This window comes from Protopterus annectens, chromosome 8.part0, assembly GCF_019279795.1.
Source record: "Protopterus annectens isolate FY-2018-M chromosome 8.part0, PAN1.0, whole genome shotgun sequence".
Classification (NCBI taxonomy): Eukaryota; Metazoa; Chordata; order Ceratodontiformes; family Protopteridae; genus Protopterus; species Protopterus annectens.
In genome coordinates this window covers 1,370,138,368-1,370,150,406 of record NC_056741.1, presented here as the reverse complement: position 1 = coordinate 1,370,150,406, position 12,039 = coordinate 1,370,138,368, and the positions used below count along the sequence as shown (strand labels likewise).

The window sequence follows — 12,039 nt, the reverse complement described above, 5'->3', positions numbered from 1 at the left end:
GTACAAAACTACTTTACAAAATAACATCCAATTTACTTAAAAAAATAATTATACAAATACTACTAAGAACAAAATCCTTTTTTTACTTACAGTTACATCTTCAGTTCCTTTACTGTCATTCTAAACATTAATGATAATGTAGGAATTATGCTTAGTTCTCTCACCAATTTAACACAGTCAGCAATCCTATGTATTGTAATATATATAGTATGTGTATTTTGTAAGTTCTTTACTCCTTGAAGGCTAAGGCTGAGACGTCAGAGGAATAAAGTGTGTTTTTCTTCATTTGTGGATTACTTTGTGGTTGTTTTTCCTTTTGTTGCTTGTTGCTACATTTAATCCTATGTATTGTATTTGTAGCAGTGCTTTAACTTGTTTAATGCAACAGTTTTTCTGTATGTATGTATGTATGGAGCTTTTCTCCCTGTGCCTTCGCTGAAAATGGACAGGTATCCAGTTGGACTATCCCGGTCAACAAATGTAAAATAAAAGAAATAAATACATTTCCATTTTTTTCAGCCATTCTTCATACAGAAGTAAATTACATCTAAACTGCATTAAATGGGAATTACTTTATTATTCTTCAATTTATTATCTAATTTCATTAATGTTGATCTTATTGTTCATCATTCTATCTGATCAAAAATTCCCTCTCATTTCTATCATCAAACAATACCAAGACAGAAATGGTAACTCATGCCAAACTGCTAGGGGTTATCATTGCTGAAAACCTAAAATTCAACTACCAGAAAAACAGACTTTAAAGAAAAGCCAACAAAAATTGGGATCCCTCTATATAGCCAAACCCTACCCAACAGGGCAGGCTAGGATAAGCATTACCTGATCTCTTCCCATTCCTACTCTCCTAAATGCAGCTGGCATACTCTTCAATTTACAATCCAATCAGCTCTCTTTACTTGACCACTGCTATAATAAAACTACATACTTTGCTGCCAACCATCATTATATGATATATCACTGCCTCACACTAAAGAGATTTCAGTGGTTGAAATTAAGGCACTATTTATCCTGCTCAAAACTTGTCACAACACATAAGCTGATATATGGCCCAGACAAATGCCCAAGTCTAAGCAATATTTTCCAACTCTACAGTCCCAAAGACAACTACATCCTTCTGACAAGATGTTGCTAACTGTAAATAAATCAAACAATACGGCTGGAGACTCCATACATTCCTCTCTCTCACTCTCTCAAACCTGGAACTCTACACCACTTGCTCCCTCTCTCTCTGTCTTTCTCTCAGAATATTAGAAAAGAATAAGTCTTTCAAACTACATTTTAAAGATGCTCTTGCATCTCTCATGGGTAACCTAAAAGCTTCCCCTTTCCCAGGTTGCTCTAATCTCTTCTGCTACCTAAATAGCCTTTCTATTCACTAAATGTCTCTCATAGTCCCCCTGTTATAACCACAACCTGCCCTACTGCTCTTTATGCTTTAAAGTACGTCCTACATTTATTGTCAACCTCGCAGTTTACAAAAACTGTTTCTGCCATAAACAGAAAGCTTTGTAAAAATTGCATTACATGTCAGTCATAAAAAATCTGTTTTCATTTTCTTGTCCTCAAATTTAACACTGTATCACATTTTATTCTGTGTACTATTTCCATATTAATTGCAAAAAAATCTTTATCAAACGGTGACTAACTTATACTGATCTAAAATGTATTTTATGCTTATTGTTTAAAATATATTATATATTTACTGTTTGCTCATTTTATTGTGGAAACTTTCCCCATGGGCCTCCTCTGAAAAGAGGCAACTTGTCTACCCAGTTAGACTATCCTGGTAAACAAATGCAATAAATAAATATATAATAAAGACAGAGCTCTAGTTTTGGTCTAAGGCAGTCCTGAATTCTGTAGTTAGCTCTTGTGCTTTTTCTGTTGTTCAATAATTTTCCTTTGAAACAAAGGAAGAAGTTTTGTTGGCAAATTCTCTCTCTATGGGCTTTGTTACTGACAGAAGAATGAGGAGCGAAGTCGGCTTCAGTTTGCTGGTTCACTCTTTGCTGGATAATTTTTTAATTTCTTCCTTAGCTTATTTGTATCCAAAAATGTCTTTGATCCAAGGAAAAATACTCTAAAGACCGCTGGATACAGCAACTTGATTCGCACGTTTGGTTCTTGATATCTTCCGATTGCAGAAACAGGCTCACTTCTTTTATGCTTATTGTACAGTGAATAATCATTTTCACCACTCTAGTGTCCCCAGTTTCTAATACTTTTCCCTTCTGCCAAAGTTTTGTCAGGAGTAGCTCTTTTTGCAGGTATGACTACATATTTACTAAAAAGAAGTTATGTACTCACCATAACGTTCTATGTGAGTTGTTTATCTCGCCTTTATTCTCACTGATGGATTCGGAGCTGATCCTCGGCTCCGACACGGCCATTAGCAAAGCTCAAGGTTTACCAGTAGCTCGAGACCAAGCCCCTTATCCCATGATGCACTGCTGGAATTACCTCAGGTCTTGTTTGCTGCGTGTATATATAACCCTGTAAGGGGTGCACTCCCCAAGAAAGAAGAAAAAGTATTGAACAGCCAGGATGATACTAGCCTCTAGGTCAACTGTCAGCCAGGAGGGGGATGGAGGGAGGGACGTGAGAATAAAGGCGAGATAAACAACTCACATGGAACGTTATGGTTAGTACATAACTTCTTTATGTGAAGTTCTTAAATCTCGCCATTTATTCTCACTGATGGGTAGCGTCCCTAGCACCCACAATCCTGGGTGGCTCACGGGAGTACATTTTTCAGGACCGTAGAACCAAAAGAAGACCTGTCCCTGGAGGCCTTATCCACTTTGTAATGAGTGATAAAAGTATGAGGCTTAGACCAAGTGGCTGCAGCACAAATGTTATCAAGGGTCAATTTAGATTGAAAGGCAGAAGATGTAGAAAAGGTTCTGGTTGAATGAGCCTTTACTTTGTGTGGTAAAGATATGTTAGCAGCTGTATGAACAAATGAGATCCAATCCAATAACCATTTTGAAAGGGTTGTTTTAGCCACTGGTCTACCTTTTCTGGCCTCTGAAAAGGATACAAAAAGTTGATCCGATTTCCTAATATCCTTGGTTCTATCGAGATAGAATCTAAGCTGTCTGTGCACGTCAAGTTTGTGCAGCATGCATTCTAATTTGCTGGAATGGTTGGGGAAGAAGACTGGCAATTCAATAACCTGATTGATATTAGATTCTGAACAGACTTTAGGCAAAAAAGGATGGGTTTGTTCTGAGAGATACTCTATCATGCTGACATGGTTTCCCTCGAAATGCAGAGACCTAGGATTTGGATAAGGAGAGAATGGGCATTTATTGTAATCTGGACATGTCCTATTTATTACAGCCAGGCACAGATCGTCTTCTATTTATTTATCCGATCACTGAGTGGAGGTCTGAGGCATGCTCATTAAGCATTTGGATTCTGTTTGAGGCATGCCAGCACTGATTGGTGAGGTTTTTTGGGGTCTGCCAGGAGTTGCTGCATTCTTGTCTGGTAAGTATGGCATCAAAAAGTGAGTTTCTGTACCCGGGTATCAGGTATCTGTTTGAGCCCTTGTTAAAGCTGGTGAAAGGCGTAGTGGACATGTGAGATGTGAATGGTAGCATGATTATATATGGTTGAAGGACTTACTTTTCCCACCCAGTTGGCCTGATAGTGTAATTTATCATGAGACAAGATCCCATTGGATCCCATTACCCTTGGCTCTTCTTCTACGTATTGTCAAACGAATTCCTGGCACTTTGTTGGCAAGTTGCATTTGCTAAAAACTTCTGTACTTTGGGATTTTTGCTACCTTGGAGGTTTTCAGGGATCCATGTTTCTTCATCAGGGATGACTAGCCCACTTGAGGATGCTTGTGTCGGGGATGAGAGTCCATTTAGGTAATTGTTTGCAGGCCACTGCTCTGGAGTTTGCTGTCGGTTGAGAGTGTTGGCTTGGGTCAGCTCCAGAGTCATACTTTGAACTTTGTAGGCAGCAGTTGCAGCCTGGTCAGGCCACTTGCCTCTGGTTTGGAGGCTGGTGAACATATTCTGTCCCCCCCATGGGTTCTATCCTGAACCGCTTTGGTGTTGTTACTAGTGACGTAGTGTTTATATTCTTGCTGGTGAGCTTGGTTGGGTGTTGGCTTTTCGCTCATTCAAACAAGGGGTAGTGACAGGTCGAGCCCATCGGCCAAACAAATCTCTAACTCCATAATGGCCGAAGAGACTCATTGCAAAGAAATCATCCAGGTTTAATTTGTGGGTTTGTGTAGCTGAGCCTAACCTAATGGTCTCCAGGGTCTGTATTTCCCAAATGTTGAATATGAGGTCCATGATTCTTCTTTTCCATAGCTTTGCAGAATCTGTTGTCAGGCTTATGGGTAGGTATCCTCTATCATCCGTGGGAGGGGTCCCTTGTTTATTTTTCCACAGCTGCTCTACGGGCACTCTAGGGTACACATCCCACAGTAGGTTGGAGACTGAACAGGAGTCTCCATGTTTTTGTGGAGAGGGACCACAGTTTGGGGTAATATCCCAAGGATGCTCCTGCCTCCGGTTGGAGGAATGTCCTGTAGTTTGGCTGGTGGGAGGGCTTAGGTTCAGCTATGTAGGACAGAGGGGTTGGACAGTGTGGGAGGGGCGTTTTGCTTTGTGGGAGGGGTTTTTGATTTTGAACCCAAATCTGTTGATATGCAATGTGCTCTTTTTCGTGTATTCAGGTCATTCTCTTAATTTGGAGCCCATCTGGGAACCTGTCAGCCAGGATCCTAACAGTGTCTGTGAGTTCCTTTTTGGATTTTTTGACTAATTCTGGCCTGTGTCTATCTCTTATTTTGGCCCCTTTTTGCACTTTGATCTTAAGAAAGTTTTTCCTTTATATTCTATTGAGATGCCTGTTTTTGAATTTTCTCCTATCATTGTATAGCTCTGCCCTTTGAATAATTTAGCTTGTTTATGTATTTTGCCACCCCTTTGCCACGCCTTTTTTTTTAATTTGGGTCTTGGTTTATTTAGCTTTACTGATTGGGTCCACCAGACAAGGTGTTCTTTGAAGGCGGATTTTCTTGTTTCTTCCTTCCTTTTCTTTGCTTTGGAATCGCTTTGAGGAGGTGTTCTCAGTTTGCGTCGATTAATTTGTTGGATGTCAGTTTTCACTGTGGTTTGGCTTGGGTGGTGTTGGAGGTGAAGGGGTTCATGGATTAGAGTTTGGTCTGAGGTGAACATCGGTTTTTACACAGTTGGTCTCTGGGTAGGAGTGTGAGGGAGTTTGATGATCAGGTCTTTCAGTTTGATGGTGATGGAGTGGTACAAGTTGTTCAGAGTCATTGGGATTTATACATTCAGGTCCAGGTTTGTTTGTTCATGTTGAGCTTAAGTATGTGTCCCAGGTCTGAGAGTTTATCATAAAATATGGTTGCTATTGGTCCAGTATATTTATGTTGTGTTTTCCAGCTCCTTCATTGTTCCCAGGGTGGGTGCACAAGTAATTCTAGGAAAGGGAAGTTAGCACTCTAAGAAGTTGCAGGCCAGGGTTCCTTGGGTGATTTGTGGCCTGTTATAGTTCCCCTGGAGAAGTGCCTTTTCCCCACTGTGGGGTGCATTCATGATAGTCTCTGATGCTTCGTGCTGCCACCAACCTGGTGAGGTGTGAAAAAGGTTTATTGCAAGGTATAACCCTGTAGTGCTGGGGTGCTCTTGTGATGGTGAACCAGGGTTTATTTTGGAGGTGTTGAATACTTTTCATATTGTTACTCTTCAGGTTTCGAAACTCCATCTGAGAGTGAAGACTCTTGGGTTTGAGTTAGTTTACTCTTCTCACATCCCTTGGTTTACCTATGGAGGTGGGTTATTCTTGAGTCTTGCTATGGAAAGCTTTATGCTTGAGCAAGAGCTTTGCCTTGTGGCGGTTCATGGTTTAGTGTCTAGAGCCCCCCTAACGGGCGATCCAGGCTTGTAAGCCCAGAGTCTCCCCTATTGAGGCACTATGTTTGGCATTGATGGCTATGAATATCATGCTGAAATTGAATGGCTTGTCAATTTATTGTGTTGTCATCATTGGTGGTCATAATTTGCATCCAGGTAATCATTCATATGGGTCAGGGGTCACTCCGCCATCAGGAGCCCTACCGCCTGGGCCATGTCCTCCAGAGACGGTCATGGTCATTGAGTCCAGCATGGACAAATGACCAGCCTCACACTTGTCAACTGGCTTGGAGTGACCTGAGTGCGTGTGACCTGCTGTTTGCTTTAGGTGAGTGCTGGTGGCAGCTCACCATGGCGGCTCACTTGTTCAGCCTGGTGATGAGCCGTGTGCCTTCCAGTGTGTCTGAGCCTGGCAAGTGTATCAGGTGTAGCCTCATGGCTGTTGGGCTGTGGACTGTCTCGGGTGGTATGGCTTTGTGCTGTATGTGCTGCACGGTTTTGTTTTGGGGGTGCTGCTTTTGGGGTTCTTGTGTTTCTGCTGCTTTTGCTGTTGCTGCTTTTAGTTTTCTTGCTATAGTCCTTTTTGTGTGTTTATGTGTTTATGTGTTTGTCCTGTCTATTCTAAACTGCTTATGTTGTACTGTGGTGTTATCTTCTCTCCCTGAAGAGTTATTAGCCTTGAGTGTGTTGAGCCATCTACCCTGGCTACTGGTTCCAATCTCACATGTGGTGAGGCCTCTGTTGATGCATTGGAGGAGGTTGTCTGTGTATTGGAGGCAGTTGGTCAGTTGTGTGTTAGAATTGCCATCTCAGCAGTGTGACCATTCCTGATGAGACAATTGACTCCTGAGCTTGGACTAGAATAGTACTGGGACTTCCCTATTCAGAACTGGGGAAGGCCAATGGGGAACAAGGTTGGGGAGAAAACTAGGATGAGAGTTAGTTGTGTGAGTTTTTTTTACTTGTTTTAGTGCGCTGCTTTACATAGCAAGTAGTGTGTTTGTTTGTAAGGTAAATTTGCTGGTATAAAAGTTGCAAAAAAATAATAAACAGCAACTCGCTTTAAGTAAAACAAGGAGCGAAGTACAGTAAGCAATGCAGATATCAAAGCCAGAATATCAGAAGTGCCAAGCCGCTTTAGGTGGCAGCCGCTGCATTAAAGCTTCAAACAAACAACAAGATAAATAAACAAACAAACAACAAGCATACAAACAGAGCTAGATTCAGCAGGCCAGCATCTAGGCTGTAAGCCACAGCTGCAATATGCAGGCACTGAAAGAAAACACCATAATTTCACCAGACAGAAAAGCTCAGTCCAGCAGACTCCCAGCTCAGAATGCAGACCACTTACCCTCCCATGTGTAAAATAACTGGCCTTAAAAATCTGTATAGCCCAACTGCTTAATAGCAGAATAAATGCTTTTAGACTAACCTTCAATCAGCAGCGTTAATCACTTAGAACCAGCAGCCACCTGTCCTGCCACCACCAGTAAGGCCACAAACCTTCTGTATGTACAAACCTCTGGTTTGAAGCCCAAGTGCTTCTGGCTCCAAGATGCTTAATCAAAAGACTTAGAATGATAGCTACACTTCAAGCAATAATAAAAACAATTTACTACAAATACATTGAAATACTTGAAGAATGCCTGATATTATAAAAAACAAGAGCAGAAACAAAGGCAGATTCTGCAGTTACCACGCAAACAAGGTGTACCAATTTCAGTAAGAAGTAAGTTCAAAAATAAGAAGCACATTAAGCCTAGGCCAGATAATTCTTAACCAGAAATTCCCAGCAGAGAAGCCAGAGTCCAGCCTCCTCCTACAAGAGTGCCCCTTTTAATGTAAAATAACTGGCCTGAAGCCCAAGTGCTTAAACGCTTAAACCAGAATTAATACACTTTTAGACACTGAGCCCTCAATCTCAAGTTCCCAACTTAGAAGGATGTAAGCTACCTGTACCTGCTACTCTACAGTGCAGCAACAAACAACTCTTAATGTAAAACAACTGGTCTGAAGCCCAAGCTTAAACTAACTAAAAGGCTTATGAATGAGAGTTGCAAAAAAATAAATACAACTGAGTATGTATGTTTAAGATGAAAAAGCAAAATAAATTAGAAGAAACACAAATACAGTAAAAGCAGATAATTTTTTTTTTTTTCAGTAAAAAAAACAGTAGTAAAAATAATTCACGCAGTGCAAGCTGGCACACTTTTGAGTATAAATATATTAGTCCCACACACAGTTTTGTAAAATGAAAAATCATATAAGGTGATCAGATAGACAAAGCTTGAACTTCTGACACTCTGCAGGCAGAAGTAATGGCCACTAGAAAAATAGTTTTCCAGGAAAGGAATTTGAGATCACAAGATGATGCAGGTTCGAAGGGGGGAAGAATTATTTGAGATAGCATAAAATTCAAATTCCAAGGAGAATAAGGGGTTTTGACAGGAGGCCTCATGTGAAAAACACCTTTGAGAAAAACCTTAGATAACTTATGGGCCATAATATTTAACCCATCCAATCCAAGGTGGAAATTAGATATGGCAGCTAACTGAACCCAAACTGTGGCAGCTGCTGCTCCTTCCTTAAAAATCATTGTCAAAAACTCTAGAATGGACGACAAAGGAGCTCGGAAAGGGTACATTTTTTGTATGCTGGCCCAGATAGAGAACCTTTTCCACTTAATGCGATATAGTTTTCTGGTGGATGGCTTATGAGAAGACAATAGAAATTGTCTTGTGTCGTATGAGAGGGAATGAAGCCTGGCTATTTGGGGAAGTGGATCAGCCAAGCAGTCAGCTTTAGAGACTGCAGTGAAGGATGGAGGTCCCCTGACGGGTGTGTCAGGAGGTCTGGAACTGGGTCCAGGATCCATGGATCCTCCAGCAGATGATGGTGAAGAAAAGGGAACCAAATCTGTCAAGGCCAATGGGGGGCTATAAGGATAACAGTCCTTCCCAGCGACTTTGCTTTCTGTACAAACCTGGGTATCAATGGAATTGGACTGAATGCATATAGGAGACCTGGAGGCCAATTGTGTACGAGGGCGTCTCTCGGGGGATGTCCCGGAGGTAGTATCAGGGCAAAATAGCTTCTGCATTTGGTATTGATGTGACTGGCAAAGAGGTCGCAGCAAGGCTGGCCCCATTTGTGGAAAACCATGTCCGCAACGTGTTGGTTGAGAGACCACTCGTGAGGCAACAAGAATGCCCTGCTCAGCTTGTCCGCTCTCACACTGGATCACACTGGACTTCCCCGGGATGTGTGTTGCTAACAGAAAACGCTGGGATGACACATCCCATTGCCATACCCGGAGGGCTTCTCAACAAAGGGGGTAAGATTTGGTTCCGCCCTGTTTGTTCAAGTACTAGACCACTGACATGATGTCTGTCTGAATTGCAATTGTCCTACAGGAAGAGAGTCCTGAAAGTACTGCAACGCCAGAAGTACTGCTCTCAACTCCAGAACACTGATATGCAGATATGACTCTTGATCCGTCCACGTGCCTTGGGCAGTCTTTCCCTGAAAATGCCCCCACCCCACCCTATCAGGGAAGCGTCCATGGTCACAGTGGCTACTGGGGGGGGGGGGCCCAAAGGGTCATCCTATTGTGACATGAAGAGTCGTTAACCACCACTGAAGGTCCCTCTTGCAAGAGTTTGTGATGAGAATCATATGATTCATTGGCAATTTCTGGCAAGACCACTGAGCGAATAGCATCACTGAAGAATTCGCATATGCATCCTTGCGAATGGAATGGCTAGAATTGCTGCCGCCATCAAACCTAGTACCTTCAAGACCTCTGCGGCTGTAGCTTTGTTCTTTGACACCAATGAGTTGACGTGTTGGCAAAGAAGTGAGACGTAGAATGGTGGTTGTGGTATCCAACTCTGCTCCTATAAAGACAGTATGCTACGATGGCGACAAGGCAGACTTTTCGAAGTTGACTGTAATGCCTAAGTGGTTGGAGAGTGTCAGAGTAGATTCTGCTGCCTGAATCAGTTGATGCCTGGTGGTGGCGGTAAGGAGCCAATCATCTAGGTATGGAAACACCTGGAATCCTAGATGCCTCAGGTGAGCTGTGACCACTGCCATGCATTTGATGAACACTCTGGGGGCTGTAGTGAGACCAAAGGGCAGGGCTCGAAACTGGTAGTGATTGGCTCCCAGCTGGAAACGCAGGTGATCTCTGGAGTGTCTGCCCATCTTTATCGATGGAGCACATCCAATCGCCTTTCCCTAAGACGGGAAGAATGGCCTGAAGCGTGACCATTCGGAATTTCTCTTTTTTAACAAATTGGTTGAGTCTGCTGAGGTCCAAGATATGTCTCTAGTCCCCTGTTTTCTTTGGAACCAAAAAGAATCTTGAGTAAGTTCAGAATCCTGTTTGGTCTGCTGGGACTGGCTGAATGACTCTTTTTTTCTAGCAATTTGCGGACCTCTATAGTTGCTTGTCCCCTGACACTGGGTAGAACATCCGGGATTCTGTTGACAGGAGTGGGAGGGGAAGAGAATGGTATGAAATACCCTCTGGAAATGATGCTTTGTACCCAGGTATCAGATGTTATGCTTAGCCAGGCTTCTGGGTACAAAGATAAGCGACCCCCGACTGCCTCCAGAGCTGGACAGCCGGGTCTCCTTTCAGGAGCGCTGGTAGAGCTGACCAGAGAACTGGCCTTTGTCACCCTGCTGTTGCGAACCCCCCCTGCCGCACGGGCAACGTCTTCCATAATAACCCCCTCGTCTGCCTCTAGAGGGGTTTCGCCACGTGTGTCCTGAAAGGCTCCCTGGGCTTTTTGGAACCACATCTTTCCGCCCTTAGGGCCCTTGGGATAGGGCCGAGTAGGGGTAGAAAAACAGACAGCAACGGCAGATAGAGTCTTTCCTTCCTGCTCTCACCTGGTTAGAGTTTCCTTTACCTTGGGCCCAAACAGGGATGAGCCATCAAATGGGGTGGTGATAAAGGAAGACTTGAAAAGTTCCGCAAAGGAACAGAGATGCATCCAGGCTTGTCTATGCAGAGCAATGCCTGAACTTGCGGCCCTACTCGAACCATCAGCTGCATAAGATATGAGACGCATGGACGAGTTCACAATTGAGTTTAGGGTAGCAAGTTGGGTGGTAACTTTGTCGGCAACCCCTGCAGCTATCTTACCCTGGAGAGTATCTCCTAGCTCCTTCAGGAGATCTCTTTGTAGTCTGGTAAAATGGGTTAAGTAATTCAGTGATCAAAGGGAAAAAGTCACTGAACTAAACATGCGTTTCCCATATCTATCCATGATCCTGGAATCTCTGCTAGGAGGATGGATAGATGAGGACGTCTCAGACATTTCCTTTTTGGTGGCTGCCGCCGCCACCACCATGGCATTAACAGGCACTCCCCCTTAGTCAAAAAAGCTTTGTCCACGGGGGCAGAGATGAACTTATTTGGCTTCAGAGGGACAGGTTCCATGGCCTCCAGAGACTCCCACGCCTTATGAGAGATCAGCTCCATGAGCTCATCGGAAGGTGGAGACACCTAAGAGGTGAAAGGTTGAGACCAGAAAGCCTTCAAAAGTACTGACTCGTCTTCAGTAGGGCTTTTGGACTGCCAACCACCCCTCTGATTAAGGATTTCTAATATCTCCGGAAAGGAGATATCCTCAGAGGGGGATTGAGGGGACCCTTCTGACTCATCCAAGTCAGTGTCAGATGTCAAAGACTCCTGTGGGGAGTCCAAGTGCCTCCTCTTGCACAGTCTCTTCCTGGGTACCTCCTCAGTGGGGACTTCTGGGGAGGTCTCAGAAGAGCAGGGAACGCCCTGTGGGGCTACTTGAGGCTCAGGGTCTCTACGCTTGGGTTGACCGGTAGAAGCAGGAGCGGACACAGGCATTTGAGGGGAGGAGGAAGCCAGACCTGATGCTGATAATGTCTTTGGAGACAGGACTCTCCTCATGGCATCGAACGCACCATGACTCCGACGAGAAGGGGTAGATGGATCCGGAGGGACCGTCCGATTCTCCTGCACCGAGGCCATGGATTCTGAGCCCGAGGTAGGAGCCAAACTCATCCAAGCCGAAGCCCCGAGAGGAAGAGTTGGCACCGACAAATCTGTACGACTATTCTCTCCAGA

The 12,039-nt window shown here is 43.7% G+C and overlaps 1 protein-coding gene across 6 annotated transcripts in view; it reads right to left on the bottom strand.

Moving 5' to 3' along the window:
* Positions 1 to 12,039, bottom strand: part of CEP164 (centrosomal protein 164) — a 1,424,585-nt gene that overhangs the window by 207,293 nt on the left and 1,205,253 nt on the right. The gene's annotated exons all lie outside the window — the stretch shown is intronic.